This window comes from Crinia signifera, chromosome 11 (genome assembly GCF_055691185.1).
Source record: "Crinia signifera chromosome 11, ASM5569118v1, whole genome shotgun sequence".
Lineage (NCBI taxonomy): Eukaryota > Metazoa > Chordata > Amphibia > Anura > Myobatrachidae > Crinia > Crinia signifera.
Genome location: NC_139227.1, coordinates 50089459 through 50098108, shown reverse-complemented (window position 1 = coordinate 50098108; position 8650 = coordinate 50089459).

Sequence of the window (8650 nt, the reverse complement as noted above, 5' to 3'; positions counted from 1 at the left end):
ATAAGCCAGTCACCCCAGGGCAGCACAAAGTGAAAAACTAAGCTATACGTGTAATAAGAAAGAAGCAGAAGGTAGAGGTTAAAAAGTGCAGTGCTAGGAGGTATAATAGTGGAAAATAAATAATGCTAAATAAATGTTAGGGTGTGTCACCCCGGAGGCAACTCAGCCACATCAACCCAAGGGGAGCCCCAAATCCATCCCTATGACGCAATTAGTGTCAATTTTTAGGTCTTACCTTCATTGTGCCTACAGTTTGCAGTCTGTGGCTACCAGGGACCAAACTGGTAAACTAATGTTCAGATCAGGTGGGTGGCTGCCGGACAGGATCCCAACAGTCATTAACCCGACGTCGGGATCCCGACTGTTAAAACACTGACGGCCGGGTTCCCGACGGCCGTCGGCTATTTTCCCTCGTGGGGGTCCACGACCCCCATAGAGGGAGAATAGAATAGTTTTCGAGCGTAGCTCGCCACCGTGCCCGCAGCGAGCCCGCAAGGGGCTTTGTTGCGCTGGCCACGCTGTCTGAGACCAGGCAGTCGGGATCCCGACTGTCGGGATCCCGACTGTCGGTGAATCATACCACACCCAGGAGGGTGGGGTGCTACTCTAAGTTGAAGGAGTCCCAACCTTCAGGTGTACAGGTGTACACAATATAAGGCAGACTCCATGGTCCTCTATAGGAAAGAAGACTGAGAGAAACTAAAGGCTGTCTGTCCATAAAACAGCTTTCTGCACCACTGCTCAACCATGATGCAGTTTATCCAAACCATGTAATAAATGAAAATAAAGGTATTTAATTGGTGTCATTGTATCCCTGATTGGATTTGTATTAGATGTTTAGCTGGAAACATCTTAAATTGTCCAGGTTTTCCTTATTAGATTATAATGAATGGTGACCACATCAGGGGTAGATTTACCAGTCGACAGGTTGTAAAAGTCGCCAATGAATGCCGGCTATGACTGATAGATTTAAAATGCCAATAAAAAATAATGTTTAATAAGCCTGTTCACCTTCTGGTTAGTAAATATATTTCCCAATGTATTTATTTTTTCTTAAACTGAGAAATTAATACAAGAGGCTGTGGACTGCCTTTAGTTCAGGGCTCGACAAATATCAGGTGCCAGGTCACCACGGTGTCCAAATTATGCTTCTTGGTGACCAGATTTGCCAGTAAGCAGATTGCGCCGGACAGGCAGAGCGGTGGACAACCCACCCGGATCCGGCTGTATCAGAGCAGGTCTGCTGCACATCTATTTCAAAACTCTAGGAGGCTCACAAGTCAATCTGGGTACGGCTCCGTTTCCACTACTTGGTCCATCCGCCATACGTTCATTACGTTTTATAAGTTTGATACCTTTGTCACTTCAGAAGTGTAGTTTGACAGAGCAGTTTTGTAGGGTACACAGTGCTCCCCGGTCTAGGACGGCAGCTTTGGGACATCCTCAATGTAAACCTTCCTTCCAGCGTCCCCTAAGGATGATAGAGAAAACAGGATTTTGATACTTACCGGTAAATCTTTCTCTGATTCCATAAGAGACGCTGGACGCCCACCCTGCACTGTTAGTACTAAATCTTCCTGCAATTGTTTTAGTTTCATGATTGCTGTTGCTGCGTCTTTGCCTTATGTTTTGTGTGTTGTGTGGTTTGTTTGTGTTTACTTCTGTCCTTCTCGTACAATTGGCTTTACCGTCTCTCCTTAACTGGTGGAGGGGAGGGTTATAGAGGGGGAGGAGCCTGCCACACCTTGCAAATTATTTAAAGTGCCGTCTCCCCTAATCGCCACTCTATACCCCAATGCAAACCTTCCTTCCAAAGTCCCCCTATGGAATCAGAGAAAAGGAATTTACCAGTAAATACCAAAATCCTATCTCTTATATATTTGGCTACATCTGTCACTCAAAGTGTGTCTGACCCTCTAACGCTGGGTGGAGCCTCTGACTCATAGGAGGGACACATTGCTCTGCTCCTGCACTTTCCTTTTAATGTATGATTGCCATCACCTGTGTTGAGGCACCTTTCCTATCAATTAACCTGTTCAACACAGATGGAGGTAATCATACACTAGAAAGAAAGTCCAGCGGCAGAGCATTGTGTCCCTCCTTGCATGGGTCATGTTGGGAGGTATGCACAGTGCCAGACACCCTCTGCCTCCCCATGTTACCCAGCAATGACACAGCTACTCACCAGACACACCAGGTGAGCGCCCCCCTCCCGCAATTCGCGGGGCCCCTCCCACGATTTGCGCGCCCCCCCGCGAACCCCCCCAACCGCAATTCGCGGCACCCCCCCCTCCTTACGATTTGCGGCAACCCCAGCCCCCACGACCCCCCCTCCGGCGATTCGGGGCACCCCACCCCCCGCGACCCCCCTCCTCCCGCGATTCGCGGCAGCTCGCCCCCGCGTCCCCCCTTCTGCGATTCGCTGCAACCCCCCGCGCCCATCCCCCCCTGCACCCCCCCCGACTCTCCCGTGATTCGCGGCACCCCCCCCTCCCGTGATTCGCGGCAAACCCCCCGGCCCCGCGACGACCCCCCCCCCCCCCGCAATTTGCAGCACCCACCCCTTCGACCCCCCCTCCCGTAATTCATGGCACACCCCCCCCCCCCCGCCGCCACCCCCCTCCCGTGGACACCCACCACCATCCCCCCACCCCCAGCCGCCACGATTCACAGCAAGCCCAGAATCAAATGGCACATGCAAAACACTGACACTGCTATGATCGACGATGAAAAAGGTTGACATGAGTTTTTGAAGATTTATTTTTCATTTTAAGAATGTTTTCATATTCATTCTCATGTGTCCACATGGTCACCAATGAAGTGCCACACTTATGCAATTCGCAGACACCCCCCACCTCCCTCCCTCCCTCCCCCCCCCCCCCCCATTCACGGCAAACCCACGATTTAATGGCACATGCAAAACACTGACATGGCTATGGTCGACAATGTAAAAGGTTGACATGAGCTTTTGAAGATTTATTTTTCACTTTTTGAATGTTTTCATATTCATTGTCATGTATCGACATGGACACCAATGAAGTGCCACACTTATGTCAACATTTACATGTATTGACCTTTCTGTGTTGATTTTTTCTTGTAGCGATTTGCGGCACTCTCCCGCGATTCGCAGCACACCCCCCACAATTCGCGGCACCCCCAGCGACTCCCGCGATTTGCGGCCCCACCTCGTGACACCCCCCCTCCTGCGATTCGCGGCACTCTGCGACCGACCCTCCCACGATTCGCGCCAACCCCCCGGCCCCCCCTCCCGCGGTTCGCGGTACCCCCCTACCGAGATTTTCCCCCCCCCCTGACCCCTCCTCCTGTCATTGCGGCAACCCCCCGCCCCCACGACCCACCCTCCCACGATTCACTGCAACCCCCACGCCCCCCCTCCCACGATTCGCGGCACCCACACCCCCCCGCGACCCCCCCTCCCGCAATTCACGGCATCCACCCACGACCCCTCCTCCCGTGATTCGCGGACACCCCTCACCTCCTCCCTCCCCCCCCCCGACCGTGATTCACGGCAACCCCAGGATTAAATGGCACATGCAAAACACTGACACGGCTATGGTCGACAATGAAAAAGGTTGACATGAGTTTTTGAAGATTTATTTTTCTTTTTTTTAATGTTTTCATATTCATTCTCATGTGTCGACATGGACACCAATGAGGTGTCACACTTAAGTCAACATTTACATGTGTTGACCTTTCTGTGTTGATTTTTTCTTGTGGCAATTTTTTTCCAGTGACAACTATGTGCACGTCAACCTAGACATCATCAACCAATTCTTTGTATAATATATAACACCTGTTCTGTTTTACTGTAGGTGCTTTAAGTCAGATCTTTTACTGCTACTATTACTGTTTATATAAATGCATTCTGAATGACAGCAACATCCTACCATCCTTCTACAAGAATATATAACCAACTAGGTTGATTCATCGCGCCCCGTGCCCCCCCTCCCGCAAATCGCGGACCCCGCGCGCACCCCCCTCCCGCGATTCACGCCCCCCTCCCACGATTCACATCACTCCCGCGCACCCCCCCTCCTGCAATTCGCAACCCCCCTTGCGCGATTTACGCCCCTTCCCGCGCTTTGCGGACCCCGCCCTCTCCCACGATTTGCGGACACCTGCGCCCCCTCCCTCCCTTGATTCACGGCACCCCCGCGCCCCTCCCGCAATTCATGGTACCCCTAAGCCCCTCTTTAGTCCCCCGTATACTCACACACCCCTATCACTACCCAGCTTCCTACTCTCCTGAACCGTAACTTCCATCACTGGGGAGTCGCTGACGCTGTTTTGCCCACATGCCCCTATCATGCCTCATAGCCCAGCCTCCTGCTCTCATGCACCCTAACTCCCACCCAGTAGTAGGAGACTGACTCAAGGCCACCATCCTGTACTGCCACGCTGGACCCTCACCCACTGGCAGAAGCTGCACAGTATCTCCCACTCTCCTCTTTAGTCCCCCTTATTCCCACACACCCCTATCACTACCCAGCCTCCTGTTTTCCTGTGTCGTGACCTCCGCCAGTGGGGAGCCACTGACTCAAAAACACCCTACTATACTATTGCACACACACACACACCTAAACAACATGCACACACAGCCCCCCCCCCCCCACACCCACAAATGTCACTGTACCATCCACACAATGTACATCTTACTCTGTAACCGCTTTTTAATTAAACAAAACAATACACACCCCCTTCCAAATCATATGCTCTCTATTTAACACATTTCACCTATAACTCAAGTTGCAATACAGGCATCTTTCATACAATTCTAACCATATTTCTCACAATACAAACGTTCACAAATTAAGGGGGCGCAGCCCCTTACGACGGTGTGAAAAGCGCCCGTAGGGCGCGATGAATCACCTAGTTTTTTATTATAAGGATACAACAAAACAGTATAGTTGGCTTAAGATATTTATCTACTAGTATAGTCTATAGTCTCACCCAGTGCGCACTCTGCACTGTCACCCCTGCTTTGGCAGGGATGCCCAAAATGAGGGTGGGATCAAATTTGGTGATCCCAAAATATGGATGTTCCTAGTGAACGGATCATTGGGGTTTTCCAACATGTTCAACTGATCCGATCATTGGCCGGCCACATCTGGCAGTTTATGCATTGCTATTGTCTGCTGCCCAACATTTTCACTGCTCATTCTCACATGGGAGGAGCATGTAAATGTCTCCTCCCGGGGCCGTATCTCACTGTATATGGGTTACAGGCTGCTGGTCTGACAGACATTTTAGACTAACCTTCGTTCCCAGAGAATCCTTGGAAGAGAAGCTGTCTGTGGTCTGGAACCTATGGGACTGATAGAGGACTCCGTTCACAGTCCACTCTCAATGTGCTGTCCACACCTTTTGGGGTTTTGCACCAATTTGCCTAAAGCTTCCACCTTTTGTGCATTACAGTGACATTCTGGGAGGTGCACTGCTAACATCTAACTTCCTCAGCTTTGCGGGTGTTAAGTAAAATTAAAACTACTTTGATTAATTGGTGGAGCTCAGATTAGACACCTTTATTGAATAGCGGGGGTGGGGCTGCAGTTACATGATCACGCCCCCACCCCGCTCACCCCGTTGAGACCACGCCCCCTATTATAATGGCCTGGTTGCAGAAAATCAGTACACTAAGAGGTGCAAGTTCATCCTATTAGGAGACTATTCAGATATCAAAGACCACTAGACTAAACTCCAAGTTAACCTGCAGGTTGAAGCAATGGATAATGTTGGCACACTGGTGCCCTCGGAATTAAGGCCCAACTCCCGGTGGCCTGACAAAACCTGCTCAACAAATGACCATTGATCTGATCTGAATTTGCACCTGAATTTGGCCTGTATCTGCCTGGCAGCAGTCTCCTAGCATTGTTCTCTTAGCGGCAACAATTTGCAGATTGATAGAAGGGAGCCCTGATGGTCCTGACCATTGATAACTTCTGTTTAGTTGTTTATGGATACAGCTGCTGTTTTATAGCCCATATAAACCATCTATTCCCATTCATACCATGCATATTTCCCAGGGTCTGGGGGACTACATACTTTACAGATTAAGCTGTAACCAACATACAACATGCTACATGCTGACCTCTGACCTTAAATTCTTACAATATGTGTAAATAAGCAGCCATAAGCGCATCAGTCATTGATATACTGTAGCACATGAAATGCATGGGAAGAACTGTTACTGCAGTTATGATACTTTTGTATGATTTGTAATCTATATATTAATCTAAAATGTTCAAACAAACCAGATTGTGGAGCGCAGTTGGCTTGGAATGAGAGTCGCTCTGGTCCAGCCACCTCCACCCGGGAACCAAGGACCAGCTTTATTTTACTTTGGCTTCTATGGCAAATGCAACCTATTCACTCAAGTGCTGTATGAAACCATCGCTTTGAGCCGATGCATAAACAAGCCCAGTCTCCATGCATCCCTCCATCCAGATAGCGATGAAACTTTCCCAGTACATCAAGTCCACAATTATGACAGAGTTTGAGGACCACTGCTGTAGACTGTGGTAGACAGAAACATTGTTATATAAAGATGGAGCCCCTGTCAGCGTTGCAGGGGCTGGCGATAGAATTGCCAGGCCCTGCCATCCGTCGGATGGGGGCGCACAAGATGCTCGTGCACCCGTTCCGATGGATCTCCAAGCTGCCGTCCACCACCTCCACACTTGTAAATGTCAATTTAGGAATTGATACCTTTTTTTTATAGAAAATAAAACCAAACCATGCAACATATCATTATGTCTGAAACACTGTGCCGTTATCACAGATGAGCCCTGCTACTGCCTTGCAGCGTTTGCTCCGGTGATGCGCACGCATGGCACAAACACTATGCCATGGGAGGCTGGGATTCATTCACAGCCGCAGCTTTCCCATATTACTGAATGAATCGCAGGTGCATGCGTACGCTATCTGCAAATCTCAGGAGCTGGCAGTCATGCTGCATAGGCTACACAGCAAGGCTGAAACAGGACGCATCTGTGTACAGTATGTGAATTACACATGACAACTACTCAGGGTTTTTGGGGAGAGCTTATAGATTTCGAGACAAGAGGAAAGTGAGCAAGGGCATTCAGTCCAAATTTGTGAAAGTGCGGATAAGAGACGTAGATATTGTGAGGAGCGGACTCAGCTGAGAGGCGAGTTGGGAGATATTGGGGGAGATTCTCTAAGCGAAAAATGCTGTAAAAACCCCGTTATCTTGGTTTTTACCGCATTTTCAGATGCTGTAAGCATCCCCCGCCGGGTTACCGCGGCGGGGGGGATCGCCAGAAAAATCTGGCGATGCCCCATAGAAGCCAATGGGCTTCTACCGCAACCCTCCGCCGCCCCGCGCCAACCCCCCGCCGCCCCGTATCGCCCCCTCACCTGAGCTGTGCTGCTCGGACCTGTGACCTCCTCCCTGCACTGATCCTCTTCCGGGTGCAGGGAGGAGGAGATCCCGGTGCAGCAGCAGCGCCGGGTGTGTGAGGGAGGGGAGAGCCGCCGGGACCTGCTGGGACCCGGCGACTCTCACCGCAAAGGACAGCTCTTAACGCAAGAGCTGTCCTTTGCCTTAATTATCGCATATGTTACAACATATGCGATAATTATAAATGCGATGGGCGGCGAAGGGGGGGCGGAGATTCTTAGAGAATCTCCCCCATTATGAGATAAGAGAAGAGATGTATGTTGGTGTAGTTTGGGTTATGGGCGTGTGTGTAAGTAACAGTATTTTATACTGAATATGGTAGAATACTACAGGTAACCAATTAAGTGACTGACAGAGCAGCTTTGCAGACAATAAACGTCTGGCTAGGAAGATTAGCCTCGCAGCTGCATTCATGATGGACTGTAGTGGTGAGAGTCTGTATTGGGGAAGGCCAATAAGGTGGCTATTGCAATCATCAATGCGTGAGATGATGAGAGCATGGATTAGAGTGATAGCAGTGTCTTGTGTAGCTATGGGGGTATTTTAGATATGTTTTTTAGATGCATGTAACATGAGTTTGAGACAGATTGAATGTGGGGAACAAAGGAAAGTTCAGAATCAGGGAATACACCTAGGCAGCAAGCTTGTGTGGTGGGGTAGATTGTCCTAATCGCAGTGATAGCAATATCAGGTTGGTAACTTATATAGGTCGGTAAAAATATAATTAATTCTGTTTTGGAAATGTTGAGTTTGAGGTGGCGAGATACGGCCCAATACAGATGGAGACAGGTCCACGGAGGATGGGTAGATTTGGATATCATCTGCGTAGAGAATACTGAAACCCAAAAGAGCTGATTAGTTTGCCAAGAAAGTACAGTAGGTATAGGTTGAGAAAAACAGAGGACTTAAAACTGAGCCTTGTGGTACTCCAACTGACAGAGGTATGCTGCTTTCACACCGCAAAACATGCTTAGACCAGGTATTTAAAATGTTTTTTTTTTTAAAACAGGTCAGAGCAAGTTTAACCCCTTTCACATCCTATGTAAAAACCTGGTCTAAAGCAGGTTTGTGGTGTGAGAGCAGCGATGGGGAGAGCGGGGATCAGGCACCAAAGCCCGCACCTTGACTGCCAGCAGGAGCTCCCGCACTGCAGGCAGGGAGGAGAGCTGCAGGACGCTGGAAGGGTAAGGGTAGGGGGTCTGACAGTGA